This window comes from Lampris incognitus, chromosome 13 (assembly GCF_029633865.1).
Source record: "Lampris incognitus isolate fLamInc1 chromosome 13, fLamInc1.hap2, whole genome shotgun sequence".
In the NCBI taxonomy this organism is placed as follows: Eukaryota; Metazoa; Chordata; class Actinopteri; order Lampriformes; family Lampridae; genus Lampris; species Lampris incognitus.
In genome coordinates this window covers 30457263-30472537 of record NC_079223.1, presented here as the reverse complement: position 1 = coordinate 30472537, position 15275 = coordinate 30457263, and the positions used below count along the sequence as shown (strand labels likewise).

The 15275-nt window shown below is 49.3% G+C and overlaps 2 non-coding genes across 2 annotated transcripts; both read left to right on the top strand.

Moving 5' to 3' along the window:
- Nucleotides 1–4445: 4445 nt before the first annotated feature.
- Nucleotides 4446–4517, top strand: trnad-guc (transfer RNA aspartic acid (anticodon GUC)). Its single transcript has one exon. It is a non-coding gene; the product is annotated as a tRNA-Asp (tRNA).
- Nucleotides 4518–13141: 8624 nt separating this feature from the next.
- On the top strand, nucleotides 13142–13213 carry trnad-guc (transfer RNA aspartic acid (anticodon GUC)). Its single transcript has one exon. It is a non-coding gene; the product is annotated as a tRNA-Asp (tRNA).
- Nucleotides 13214–15275: the final 2062 nt, after the last annotated feature.

Below are 15275 nucleotides of genomic sequence, written 5' to 3'. Positions count from 1 at the left end.
CTGTCATCGACCACATCTACTGAAGTGGCCCGAGCGTTCATCGGGTCCTGGGTGGCCCGTTTTGGCACGCCGGCTAACCTCACCTCTGACAGGGGCCCGCAGTTCACATCGGAGCTCTGGACTGCAGTCGCGGAGGGGCTGAGGGTGAAGGTCCACCGCACCACAGCATACAACTCGCAGGGCAACGGAATTTGTGAGCGATTTCATCGGTCTACGAAGGCCGCTCTTCGTGCCAGCCTCACGGACAGCAACTGGGTCGATCGCCTCCCGTGGGTCATGCTCAGCCTTCGCTCTGCCCCCAAGGAAGACCTCCAGTCTTCGTCTGCCGAGCTGGTTTACGGCCAGCCGCTGCGTATCCCGGGTGAGTTTCTCCCGGATGCTGTGGCCCCCTGATCAGCAGCTTCTCATCGGCTGTGGCCCGGGACAGTGTCAACGCTTTCGCTCCAATCCCTACATCTCACCACTGCCTCCCTCAGTCCTACGTCCCCAAGGATCTGCTGTCGGCCAGGTATGTCTTCATCTGCCATGACAGCCACCGTACCCCCCTGGAGCCCCCCTACAACGGGCCCTTCCGCGTCCTGGAAGTGGGGCCTAAGAACTTTATGGTGGACATGGGGGGCAAGCCGGAGCGGGTCTCGGTGGACCGTCTCAAGCCTGCCCATTTGGACATGGGTGGGCCGGTCGAACTGGCCCTGCCCTCGTGACGTGGATGCCCCCCTTCTCAGGCCCCTGGCCCGGGCTCCGGCTCTGTCCCCTGCCCCTGCCCCCGCCCCCATACCCATTCAGCGCAGCCGTTTTGGCCGCCTGGTCCGCCCCCCAAGACGTTGACTGTTTAACTGAGGACTGTTCGCCTGTTGGCTGTTTGTGTTTCACTGAGTACTTTTGTGTTACATTACTGCTTTGCATTTTTTCGTGATGGTGAATTCTGGGGGGGCCTGTGTGGTGATACACAATCGAGGGTAGATTCACCAGGGGCTGCTGCTCCTTTAAGGCAGACGTTCAGAGTGCTGACGTGGACACTGCTTAGATTTTCCGGGTTGGGAGCCGTGTTTGCAGCAGCCTAGCGGTTAGCTGGTTGCCATAAGAGATTGTGCTGTATTGGTGTCGTTTTGTGTGGCGAGTAAACAGAATTGACTCAACTCGATCTCTCCATCTCCTCATTCCTGCACTCCCACAATGTCCTCTGTCCTCGCCAGAATACCTGGGGTGACAGTGTATCTGGACGACATAGTTGTCCATAGCATGGACCAACACACTCATGATGAGCATCTCCACAGGGTGTTCAGCGCCCTGCTGCGCCACAACCTGACCCTATACAATGAATAGTGCACCTTTTCAGCACCTCATGTCGAGTTTGTGCGGTTTCGTGTCTCAGCTAGGGGCATTTCTCTACTCATATTGAACATCGAGGCCATTTACTGCATCCCAGAGCCAGCGTCAGCCTCCCAGGTGGCCTCATTCTTGGGTATGACAATCTATTACCTCCCTTTTCTGCCTGGGTATTCCCAGACCACAGCACCCCTCCGCCAGCTCCTCAGGAAGGAAGTGCGATAGACCTGGACAGCAGCATGTTTGGAGGCAGTCTGTAGGCTAAAAAAACAACTCACCACTGCACCTTTGCTGGCTCATTTTGTCCCGTCATGCCCTACTATGGTCACCTGCAATGCGTCTGCCAGAGCAGTAATTGTTGTACTCTCTCAGGAGCAGCACGGCATCAAGAGATCCATCACCTTCGTCTCCACGGCTGTGACTCCCACAGAGCAATGCTACTTGGTGGGTGAACAGGAGGGCATCAGTTTGAGTCTGGGTGTGTGAACAATTGAATCTTCACCTGTAAGGACGTAAGTTCACACTCCATACCAACCATTAGGCACTCATCAGGCTGTTGTCGGCCTCAGGCTCATGGCACAAGCCATGAGCCAGTGGCACAAGGTGGGCCGACCACCTCAGACAGTATAACTACATGCTGAAGTTCACTCCGGGGAGGGATAACATGGTCGCAGACCTCCTCTCCTCTATTAATGCCCCTACTCCGACTGTCTCACTGGAGGACAGTAAAGCAGAGTTCATGCAAATGTTGTACATGCCCCTCCAGCCAGTCATCACCTTGGATGAGCTCCAACAAGCATCAGAACAGGACCCTATACTAGCAAACCTATGCACATACATACATGCCTAATGGCCATCAAAAGTGCCATCACCTGTTCCAGGGGTACTCTTTCCAGACAATCCAGAATCAAATGCTGATGCACTATAGGGCGAGTCAGCATTATACCACTAACACCTCTCCTGCATCCCTAATGCTGGGACATGAAATGAAGCTCCACTGGACAGGCTCAGGGCCCGGGGCATGGCAGCACACAGAGCTCAGCAGGCCCAAGCAAAACAGGCCGTGGCAGGCGCCAGACAAAGATAAAGCAATGCTTCAACAATGCACGCAGGGCAGGAAATCCTCACATTCAGTTGTCAGACTGGGCATGAACATTTCAGCCCCAGCGCATCAATAAAATGAGCACATTCTGGTCTCAGCCACTGCAAGTCACACACAAACTGGGGGCTGCCACATTCAAACTGACTGACGGTTCACGTTGGCATGCCAGTTGCCTCAGGAAGGTCCCCGCACCTACTCCAGTTTATACACCTGAGTATCCTCCACATTCCACTACAGCAACCAGCTTGTCTGAGCCATTGCTAGTACAGCCTATACCCGACCTTCCACCTGAGCCTCAGCAGCCAGAACGTCAAGGCTGAGGGTCGGTCTACACAGGTACAGACTCGCCCTGCCCACCTTAAGGACTTTTATACACAAATCTGTTCCTCTCAGATGTGATAGCCTGTGGTTGAGTTATAATAATTGAGCGCTGTTTGGCTACCGGTTGAATTATGGAAATTGAGCACTGTTCACATCTTTGCGCTACAGAGGGAAAATGTTGTGTACGTGAGTACCGTGTTTTATGTTTTGTGACAGTTGACGGCTTTACGTGTGCATGCGTTGTGAAGTAAAGGAATTTTATGTTGCATTGAACTACTGTGTGGACCTCAAGTTTTGTTGTCAGCCTCCTGAATATAACACTGGCTAAATGTGAAATTGAGTACTGTGAATGACATGGGTCATATATGGTTTTCCATGTCACACTTTATCTTTTTCTTTTTTTTTTACTTGCAGATTTGCCATGTTTTTTTTGTTTGTTTTTTTCCCCCAGGCTGGCTGAAGGCATCATGCCACATTTTCTTTTTATTGATTGACAATTCATCTCTCACTAAGACATCAAAAACAGCCCTGAAAGTTGTCAACCATTTTGAAGTTCACAGATTTTTGCAAGTCATCTCAGTTTGTCTTTCATTTGTATAAATCAATGCAATTACTCATAAATAATTTTTACTGTTCACTTTAACGATACAATTTTTGTGATTATGTTTATTCACTTTTAAAATTTTTACAAGTTGTTATATTATGTGTTGAGCTAGACTGGCATTAACTGCACAGGAGAAGTATCAACGATGGGAGACATGCTATTTATTATACGTTTACTTTCTCACCATTTGCCACCTAATGTGCTGATGTCACTTTGTATCTTGTAAGTTTGCTTAACTAACTGCTATTTTCACATGTAGTGCCAAAAATTTGTGTTTTTAATTGATCTATAGGTGACATCAATACATATGAGTTCAACGTTCTGTCATCTCAGCACCCAGTTTATTTGCATGAATTCACTCTCAGTTCTGCTATCAGTCATTTTATTATACATCATAATGCTGGAAAGGAATTAATGAAATGGTACATAATTTAAATATATGTATTTGTATATTTTATATATATTAAATTACATAATTTTACCACAAATGTTTCTTTGTGTTGTGTTTGTGTTCTTCTTTTCAGTTAATGTTTCAACAATATTTACAAATAGCAACTCATAACTGCTGTTTGCAGTGATCGCAATGAAATCCATAATGGTTTGGGAGCTCTAAGGAAAGGCAATGGTGATACTTAGTCATTTCACAGATATCAGAAACCACATAAAACAAGAAAAAAGTACTTCATATATACTTTGACAATATTTTTGTTTAGATTTTCATTTGGAATGTAGCTCAGCAAGGGGGGCACAATATTCTGGAATTCTGTGGTTGTTGGAAGAATGAGGAAGGATCAGATTGTTATAAAACTTTAGAGAGCACAAAAGGATGTAATTTGGATTTGTGAATGCCCACTGCCTACCCAGCCACTGGCCTCACCGCACATCACTGGTATTGACCGACTGAGTGAGCACCAGCTGACGGTCTCGCTTTAAGATAGGGATAAAATGAGGTTATCTTATTTTTATCATTATTAATTAATCATCATTCATCATCGTCATCGTAGCATGGCACACACACTACCTCACTGCGCCCTCCCTGAGAGTCCCTGTTTCCCTCCATGGTACTCCCTACTTAGTGCTTCAAATACCTCCTCGTTAGTATAGTGGTGAGTATCCCCGCCTGTCACGCGGGAGACCGGGGTTCAATTCCCCGACGGGGAGGACACTTTTAGCAGGTGACCAGATGGTTAGCACTGTTGTCTCACAGCAAGAAGGTCTTGGATTCGAACCCCAGGCCGTCCGAGGTCCTTTCTGTGTGGAGTTTGTATCTTCTCCCTTTGTCTGTGTGGGTTTCCGTCAGGTGTTCTGGTTTCCTCCCACCATCCAAAAGTCATGGATGTTAGGTTTAATATTACTGTCTGTGCCCCTGACCAAGGTAATGGAAAGAAAAACTGGAGTTGGTCCCTGAGCACAACAGCTGCCCACTGCTCCTATACAATAGGATGGGTTAAATGCAGAGAACAAATTTGTTGTAAGAATACAATTCGTTGTAAGTGTACAATGACAAAATGAAGTGGCTTTCATCTTCTACACTCTCCTCCTGCTTTCCGTGTTCCTCTGCTTCCCTGTCACATGCTTGTACTTGTCCCTGCTCGTCTGCCTGGCAGTGGCCATGGCCAGCCACCTTTCATCCTTCCACCTGTTGCTGTCAACTTAGATGTTGAAACGACTGCTGCTGCCCCTGCAGCAATCATATAGTATGTGATTTTTGCACATACAGCGGCATGCTCATCCAAATTTTTTTTTTTGCACTTTACTAGTAACCTACTGCGCACGCAGCAGCCATCCCCTGCCCTAATGGAGCAGCTCCAGCCAGCGCACGCAGCATGCGCTTATCACGTCCTACTCTGCACATAGCGTGGATTCAGACAGTGACATTCTCATGCAGCAAACACACAGGCAACTTAACAGGCGGTATTGTGGCAATTGTGGGGCTAGCTCTAAATACTTGGAGGCCGAACTGCCCAGCTAGGGAACAGAGATGGAAGAACTGTAACAAATTTAACCATATTGCCAAAATGGGCCGCACAGCCTGGTAGTAAATCTGTTCAGGCCAAGTCTCCAGCGAACCCAACTGACCCCACTGTGATTCGGCATGTTTCCAACTACCATGTTACATTCAAATCCTGCACTGTGCGCCTAGAGGAACTAAAATATCTCTACCAATGGACACTAGTGCTACAGTTTCGATGCTCAAACTTAACACTTATAACAAGTTTTTTGCTCATATGGCTGCTCTAAGGTCACAGTAGTAGGAACTCTCCAGCTCCCTGGGCATTATGGCTCCACTCACCTGCTATCCTTCACATTCCACATCTCCAAGAGACCCTAACAGCCTAGGCCTTGACATATTCACTGGGTTGGGCTTCTCCCTGCATGACAACAATGGGACGGCTATACTTCAGGTCACCACCACGTGGCAACACACAAGCCCTAGGTGAGGGATGATGTCATCCCCATCATTCAGCCCCAATGTTGGAGCCCTCTGGCGTTGCATGAGGGCATCACAAAAGAGCTTCAGTCACTCTTGGACAATGCCATCATTGAGTTGACTGATGCCTCTCCCTTGATTTCTAACCTATTCATTGCCAAAATGGAATCTGGGGGATAAGGATATGTGTGGATCTCTGTGCTGTCAACAAGGCCATCATCCCAGATAAATATCTCTTGCCCACAACTGAGGAGCTTACCACCCTATTCCATGGTTACACAGTTTTCACGAAGCTCGTCCTACGGCAAGGATATTTGCAGTTGCCTCTGCACACTGACAGCAGGGATCTTACAGCATCTGTAATGCACACTGGCATGTTCAAGTACATGCACACGCCTTTTGGTCTAAGATCCACCCCCAGCTGTTTCAAAAAGGTCAAGTCCACTCTCCTCACCAGAATACCTGGGGTGGCAGTGGATCTAGACAACATAGTCGTCCACGGAATGGACCAACACACTCATGACGAGCATCTCCACAGGGTGTTCAGCGTCCTGCTGCGCCATAACCTGACCCTGATCAGTAGAAAGGGATTTCGTGTCTCAGCTAGGGGCATTTCTCCACACGTCGAACATCAAGGCCATCCACCACACCCCAGAGCCAGTGTCAGCCTCCCAGCTGGCCTCATTCTTGGGTATGATGGCCTATTGCCTCAATTTTTTGCCTGGATGTTCCTAGACCACAGCACCTTTCCCAAGCTCCTCAGGAAGGACATGCCATGGACCTGGACCACAGCATGTTCAGAGGCTGTACGCAGGCAAAAAAAAAAAACAACTCCCCACTGCACCTGTGCTGGCTCATTTTGTCCTGTCATTCCCTACTATGGTCACCTGCGAAGCCTCAGCAAGAGTACTGGTGGTTGTACTCTCTCAAGAGTAGCACGGCGTCAAGAGATCCATCGCCTTCACCTCCAAGGCCCTGACTCCACAGAGCAATGCTATACAGTGGGTGAATGAGAGGGTACTAACTTGTGTCTGGGCGTCTGAACGATGGCATCTTTACCTGTACGGACATCAGTTCACACTCTGGACTGACCAACAGGCACTCACCACGCTGCTGTTGGCCTCAGGCTCAGGCCATAAGCCCTTGCGGCCACACAGGTGGGCCGACCGCCTCAGCCAGTATAGCTACATGCTAAAGTTCACTCCGGGGAGGGATAACGTGGTAGCAGACCTCCTCTCCTGCTCTACTGATGCCCCTACTCTGACTGTTTCACCAGAGGATGGTGAAACAGAGTTCATACAAATGTTGTACATGCCACTCCAGTCAGTCATCGTGTTGGATGAGCTCAAACAGGAATCAGAACAGGACCCTGTACTAGCAAACCTCTGCACGTACATACATGCCTAATGGCCATCACAATTGCCTGCCGAACTGGCACCTTATGTGTGTGGGCTCTCCTGCTGGGAAGATGTCTGTCTCTCAGGGGCTTTGCACTGTGTTTTATCCAGGGCGCACAAGGGTCACTTGGGCATAGTGAATCTCAAACAGCAATGCAGAGACTTGGTGTGGTGGCCAGGCATCTCATCATGGCATTGAACCTCAAGGATTGCACTGCATGCCTCCTCAACGGCAAACCTAGACCGCCAGCCATATCGCCCTTACAACATTTAGCATGGCCAGCCCGTCCCTGGGACCATGTCCAGTTGGACATCTACGGCGAAGTACAAACATGTGCAAGGGGGCCCTCATCATCAGTGGTTCTTGTTGGTTGTGTTCGACTTCCATTCAAAGTGGTCGGAGGTTGTTCCGGAGGGAACAGTCACCACTATGTCCATTATCGATGTCCATGACTTGCAAGATCGGGTCTACTCCCATCCTTTACCACAGACAATGGGCTGCAGCTAACCTTCGCAGAATTCTCTTCCTACCTCCGCAGCAGAGGCATTAAGCACCTCCACACTGCATGCTTTCACCCTCAGGCCATTGGAAGGGTAGAGAGTTTTAATCAGACACTTAAGAACGGCATTAGAGCACACCCGTTCCAGGGGCACTCGTTCCAGACTGCCCGGAATCAAACGCTGATGCACTATTGGGCGAGTCAACATTCTACCACTAACATCTCTCCGGCAGCCCTAATGCTGTGATGTCAGAGGAAGCTCCCACTGGATAGGCTCAGGGCCCAGGGCATGGCAGCACACAAAGCTCAGCGGGCACAAGCAAACCAGGCCGTGGCTAGGCGACAGAGGGAGATGAAACAATGCTTCAGCGATGCACGTAGAGCAAGGAAGCCGTGCATTCAGTTGTCGGAATAGGTACGAACCTGTCGGCCCCAGCGAATCAATAAAATGAGCACATACTGTTCTCAGCCACTGCAAGAAAAAAGCACTTCATAAATACTTTGACAATATTTTTGTTTAGCTTTTCATTTGGAATGTAGTTCAGTCAGAGGGCACAATATTCTAGAATTCAGTGGCAGTTGGAAGAATGAAGAAGGATCAGATTGTTATAAAACATTAGAGAGCACAAAAGGATGTAATTTGGATTTGTGAATACCCACTGCCTACCCAGCCACTGACCTCAGCGAACATTATTGACTGACTGAGTGAACACCAGCAGTAGCTGACAGTCTCACTTTATGATAGTGTTACAATTATGTTACCTTATTTCTATCACTATTAATTAATCATCATCCATCATCTTCATCATGTCATGGCACACATACCACCTCCCTGCACCCTCCCTAAGAATCCCTGTTTCCCTCCATGGTACACCCTGCTTACTGTTTCAATTAATTCCTCGTTAGTATAGTGGTGAGTATCCCCGCCTGTCACGCGGGAGACGGGGATTCAATTCCCCGACGGGGAGTACACAGTTGTTGTTTTATTGGGGTGGCCCAGTGGTTAGCACTGATGGCTCACAGCAAGAAGGTTCTGGATTTGAACCCCAGGCCATCCCAGGTCCAATTCTTCTCCCTGTATCTGCGTGGGTTTCCTCCGGGTGCTCCGGTTTCCTCCCACCATCACAAAGACATGCAAGTTAGGTTTAATACTCCTGTCTGTGCCCCTGACCAAGGCAATGGAAAGAAAAACTGGAGTTAGTCCCTGGGCGCTACAGCTGCCCACTGCTCCTATACAATAGGATGGGTTAAATGCAGTGAACAATTTCATTGCAAGTATACAATGACAAATTAGTTGGCTTTCTTCTTTCTTCAACACATTCTTCCTGCTTACCCAGTTCCTCGGCTTCCCTGTCACATGCTTGCACCTGTTTCCGCTCCTCTGCCTGCCAGTGGCCACGGCCAGCCACCTTTCCTCCTTCCACCTGGTGCTGTCGACTTAGATGGTGAAACGACTGTGGCAGCTCCTGCAGCAATCATATATGTGATTTTGCATGTTTGGCAGCATCCGCACCTGCTTTCGTTTTCTTTTTTTTTTGGCACTTAACTAGTAACCTGCTGAGCATGCAGCAGCCATCTCCTGCCCTCATGCAGCAGCTCCACCCAGCACACAGAGCATGCGATGATCACGTCCTCCTCTGCAGATAGCATGGATTCCGACAATGACATTCTTGTGCAGCAGACACACAGGCAACTTAACAAGCAGTGTTGTGGCAATTTTCAGGCTAGCTCTTAGTACTCGAGTGCAGAACTGCCCGGCTTGGGAACAGAGATGAAAGAACTGTAACAAATTTAGCCATTCTTCCAAAATGGGCTGCTCAGCCCCTGGTAGTAAATCTGTTCAGGCCAAGTCTCCAGCGAACCTGCCTGACCACACTGTGATTCGGCATGTTTCCAACTACCATGTTATATTCAAATCCTGCACCGTGCTATAAGGGGAAGTAGGCGTACTGCTGCGACTGGACACTGGTGCTGCAATTTCGATGCTCAAACGTAACACTTACAATAGGTTTTTTGCTCATATGCTCCTTAAATCATGCTCCACTGACCTGTGTGCTTATGGCAGCACTATGATCAAAGTAGCAGGAACTCTCTAGCTCCCTGTGTATTATGGCACCCCTCCCCTGCCATCCTTCACATTCCACATCTCCAAGAGGGGTGCTAACATCCTAGGCCTTGGCATATTCACTGGGTTGGGCTTCTCCTCTGCATGACAACAATGGGGCAGCTATACTTCAGGTCACCAGCACGTAGCAGCAGAAACAGCTTGCATTCTTTGATGGACTGGGCTGTCTAAGAACTTTTACACACAAACCCTTGCTGACGGATAATGTGAGCCCATCATCCTGCCGCAACGTCAGAGCCCTCTGGGGTTGCCTGAGGGGGGTCAAGAAAGAGCTTCAGTCACTGATGAATCATTGAGTTGGTTGATGCCTCTCCCTGGAATTCTAACTTAGTCATTGCCAAAAAGGAATCGGGGGGTGGGGGGGATCAGGATATGTGTGGATCTCCGTGCCGTCAACAAGACTATCATCCTAGATAAATAGGGTGCTTACCACCCTATTCCACAGTTCCACACTTTTCACAAAGCTCGACCTACAGCTATTTGTAGGTGCTGCTGCACCCTGACAGCAGGAATCTTATGGCGTTTGTAACACACGCTGGCATGTTCAGGTACAAGTGCACGCCTTTTTGTCTAAGCTCCACCCCCACCTGCTTCCAAAAGTTCATGTCCACTGTCATCGCCGGAATACCTGGGGCGGCATGGTATCTGGGCGACAGAGTCATCCACGGCATGGACCAACACACTTATGACGAGCGTCTCCACGGCGCCATGCTGTGACACAACCTGACCCTGAACAGTGAAAAATGCACCTTTTCAGCACCGCATGTTGAGTTCATGGGGTTTTTATTGTCTCAGCTAGGGGCATTTCTCCACTCATGTCAAACATCGAGGCCAACCACCAAATCCTGGAACCAGCATCAACCTCCTAGGTGGCTTCATTCTTCGGTATGATGGCTTATTAACTATCATTCCTGCCTAGGTATTCCCATATCAGAGTGCCCCACCACCATTTCCTTGGAAAGGGTGTTCCATGGACCTGGACAGTAGCAGGTTCGGAGGCAGTCTGCAAGCTCAAGTACCAACTCACCACTGCGGCTGTGCTGGCTCATTTTGTCCCGTCATGCCCTACTATAGTCACGTGCAATGCCTCTGCCAGAGCAGTGGTAACTACACTCTCTCAGGAGCAGCACGGCATCAAGAGACCCACTGTCTTCGCCTCCAGGGCCCTGACTCCCAAAGAGCAATGCTACTCAGTGGGAGAACGGGAGGCACTAGCTTGTGTCTGGGCGTGTTAACGATGGCATCTTTACTTGTACGGTCATCACTTCACACTCTGGACCGACGACCAGGCACTCACCACGCTGCTGTTGGCCTCAGGCTCAAGCCACAAGCCTTTGCAGCTACACAGGTCGGCCGACCACCTCCGACAGTATAACTATGTGCTGAAGTTCACTCTGGGAGGTATAACATGGAAGCAAACCTCCTCTCCCGCTCTAAAGATGCCCCTACTCCGACTGTTTCACTGGAGGACGATGAAGCAAAGTTAATACAAATGTTGTACATGCCCCTCCCAGCCAGTCATCGCATTGGATGAGCTCAAACAGGCATCAGAACAGGATCGTATACTAGCAAACCTCTGCATGTGCATACATGCCGGATGGCCATCGCAAGTGCTTGCCAAACTGGAACCTTACGTGTGTCTGTGTTCTCCTGCTGGGAAGATGTCTGTCTCTCAGGGGCTTTGCACTGTGGTGCTGAGAGGCCTGCATGTGTGTGTTTTATCCATAGCGCATGAGCATCACTTGGGCATAGTGAAGCTCACACAGCGATGCAGAGACTTGGTGTGGTGGCCAGGCATCGCACCATGACATTGAAGCGCTGGTCAGGGATTGCGCTGCATGCCTCCTCATCGGCAAAACTGGACAGCCAGCCACACCACCCTTACAACCATTTAGCATGGCCAGCCTGTCCCTGAGACCATGTCCAGTTGGACATCTGCAGCGAAGGACATGGGCAAGGGGTCCCTCATCTTCAGCGGTTCTTGGTGGTGCTGTACAACCTCCATTCAAAGTGGTCGGAAATTGTTCCGGTGGGAACAGTCACCACTAGAGCCATTGTCGAAATTCTCTTCCTACCTCCGCAGCAGAGGCAAAAGCAACTCTGCACTGCCTACTTTCACTCTGAGGCCAATGGAGGGGTAGAGAGTTTTAATCAGACACTTTAGATTGGCATTAGAGCACACCTTTTCCAGGGGTACTTGTTCCAGACTGCCCTGAATCAAACAATGATGCATTCTACCACTAACACCTCTCTGGCATCCCTAATGCTGGGATGTGAGATGACACTCTCACTGGATAGGTTCAGGTCCCGGGGCAGGCCGGCACACAGAACTCAGCGGGCCCTAGCAAAACAGGCATGGCTAGGCACCAGAGCAGGACGAAGCAATGCTTCAACAATGCACATAGGGCAAGGAAGCCTCGCATTCAGGTGTCGTCCTGGGTGCGAACCTGACGGCCCCAAGCAAGTCAATGAAATGAGCACATTCTGGTCTCAGTCACTGTAAGTCACACAAAAACTGCAAGCTGCCACAGTCAGACTGACTGACAGTTCACGTTGGCATGCCAGTTGCCTCAGGAAAGTGCCAGCACCTCCTCAAGTTAATATACCTGAGTCTCCTCCACATTCCACTACAGCAACCACCTTGTCTGAGCCATTGCCAGTACAGCCTGCACCCAACCTTCCACCTGAGCCTCAGGAACCAGAACCAGAACCGGTCATCAAGGCTGAAGATCGTCTACACAGGTACGGACTCGCCCTGTCCACCTTAAGAAATTTGAAACCTCTTTCCATACATAAGTCTGTTCCTCTCATGTGTGTTAGCCTGTGGTTGAATTATAATTTAGCACTGTTTAGTTCTCAGTTGAATTATGGTAACTGAGCACTGTTCACATCTTTGCGTTACAGATATATATAGGAGGTGGAAAATGTTGTATACGTGAGTACCGTGTTTTGTATTTTGTGATAGTTGACGGCCTTACATGTGCATGCGTTGTGAAGTAAAGGAATTTTATGCTGCATCGAAGTACTATGTGGACCTCCAGTATTGTTGTCGGCCTACTGAATATAACACTGGCTAAATGTGAAAATCTGTACTGTGAATAACATGGGCCATAGTGACTGACTGAGTGAGTGACATTGACTGACTGAGTGAGCACTAGCAGTAGCTAATGGTCTCACTTTATGATAGCGTTACAATTATGTTAACTTATTTTTATCATTATTAATTGAATTAATCATCATTTATCATCATCATCATGGCATAGCACACACGCTACCTCCCTGCGAGTCCCTGTTTCCCTCCATGGTCCACCCTGCTTACTGCGTTAACTACTTCCTCGTTAGTATAGTGGTGAGTATCCCCGCCTGTCACGCGGGAGACCGGGGTTCAATTCCCCGACGGGGAGTACACTGTTTTTTCGGGTGGCCCAGAGCTTAGCACTGTTGCTTCACAGAAAGTGTGTCCTGGGTTTGAACCCCAGGCCATCCCAGGTCCACTCTGTATGGAGCTTGTATTTCTCCCTGTGTTTGTGTGGGTTTCCTACGGGTCCTCCCGTTTCCTCCCACCATCAAAAAGACATGCATGTTAGGTTTAATATTCCCGTCTGTGCCCCTGACCAAGGCAATGTAAAGAAGAACTGAAGTTGTTCTCTGGGCGCTACAACTGCACACTGCTCCTATACAATTGGATGGCTTAAATGCAGAGAACAACTTCGGTGGAAAAAAACAATTTGTTGTGTGTATACGTGACAAAATAAAGTGGCTTTCTTCTTTCTTCTATGCTCTCCTTTTACTTACCCTGTTCCTTGGCTTCCCTGTCACATGCTTGCACCTGTTCCTGCTCCTCTGCCTGGCAGTGGCTGTGGCCAGCCATCTTTCCTCCTTCCACCTGTTGCTGTCGACTTAGATGTTGAAATGACTGCTGCAGCCCCTGCAGCAATCATATACATGTTTAGTAGCATCCGCAATGACATTCTCATTTATTTATTTTTTTGGCACTTAACGAGTAACTGTCCTCAAGCAGCAGCTCCAGCCGATGCACACAGAGCATGCGCTGATCACATCCTCCTCTGCAGATAATGTGGATTCGGACAGTGACATTCTTGTGCAGCAGACACACAGGCAACTTAGCAGGCGGTGTTTTGGCAATTGTGGGACTAGCTCTCAATACTAGGACACCGAACTGCCTGGCTTGGGGACAGAGATACAAGAACAAATTTAAGCATTTTGCCAAAATGGGTCGCTCAGCCCCTGGTAGTAACCCTATTCAGGCCAAGTCTCCAGTGAACCCACCTGACTACATTGTGATTCAGCATGTTTCAGTACGGTGTCAAGAGACTCGTCGCCTTCACCTCCAGGGCCCTGACTCCCACAGAGCAATCATACTCAGTGGGTGAACAGGACGCAATAGCTTGCATCTGGGTGTGCGAACAATGGCATCTTTACCTGTACGGACATCAGTTGACACTCCGGACCGATGACGAGGCACTCACCACGCTGCTGTTGGCCTCAGGCTGAAGCCACAAGCCGTTGCAGCTACACAGGTTGGCCGACCACCTCAGACAGTATAACTACGTGCTGAAGATCACTCCGGGGAGGAATAACATGGTAGCAAACCTCCTCTCCCGCTCTAATGATGCCTCTACTACGACTGTTTCACTGGAGGATGGTGAAGCAGAGTGAATACCAATTTTGCCCATGCCCCTCCAGCCAGTCATCGCGTTGAATGAGCTCAAACAGGCATCAGAACAGGACCCTGTCTCTGCACATACATATGTACCGGATGGCCATCACAAGTGTCTGCCGAACTGGCACCTTATGCTAGAATGAAACACGTGCTCTCCTGCTGGGAAGATGTCTGTCTCTCAGAGGCTTTGAACTGTGGTCCTGAGTGGCCTGCGTGTGCGTGTTTTATCCATGGTGCAGGAGCATCACTTGGGCATAGTGAAGCTCAAACAGCAATGCAGAGACTTGGTGTGGTGGCCAGCTATCTCACCATAACATTGAAACGCTGGCCAGCGGTTGTGCTGCATGCCTCCTCATCGGCAAAACTGGACCGCCAGCCCCACCGCCCTTGCAAAGTTTAGCATGGCCCGCCCATCCCTGGGACCATGTCCACTTGGACATCTGCGAGGAAGTACATGGGCAAGGGGTCCCTCACCATCAGCGGTTCTTGGTGGTGGTGTATGACCTCCATTCAAAGTGACCGGAGGTTGTTCTGGTGGGAACAGTCACCACTAGTGCCATTATCAGTGTCCTTGACAGCTTCTCTGCAAGATGGGTCTGCCCCTGTGCACTACCACAGACAATGGGCCGCAGCTAACCTTTGCAGAATTCTCTTCCTACCTCCGCAGCAGAGGCATTAAGCACCACTGCATTGCCTACTTTCACCTTCAGGCAAATGGATTGGTAGAGTGTTTTAACCAGACACTTAAGAATGGCATTAGAGCACACCTGTTCCAGGGGTAC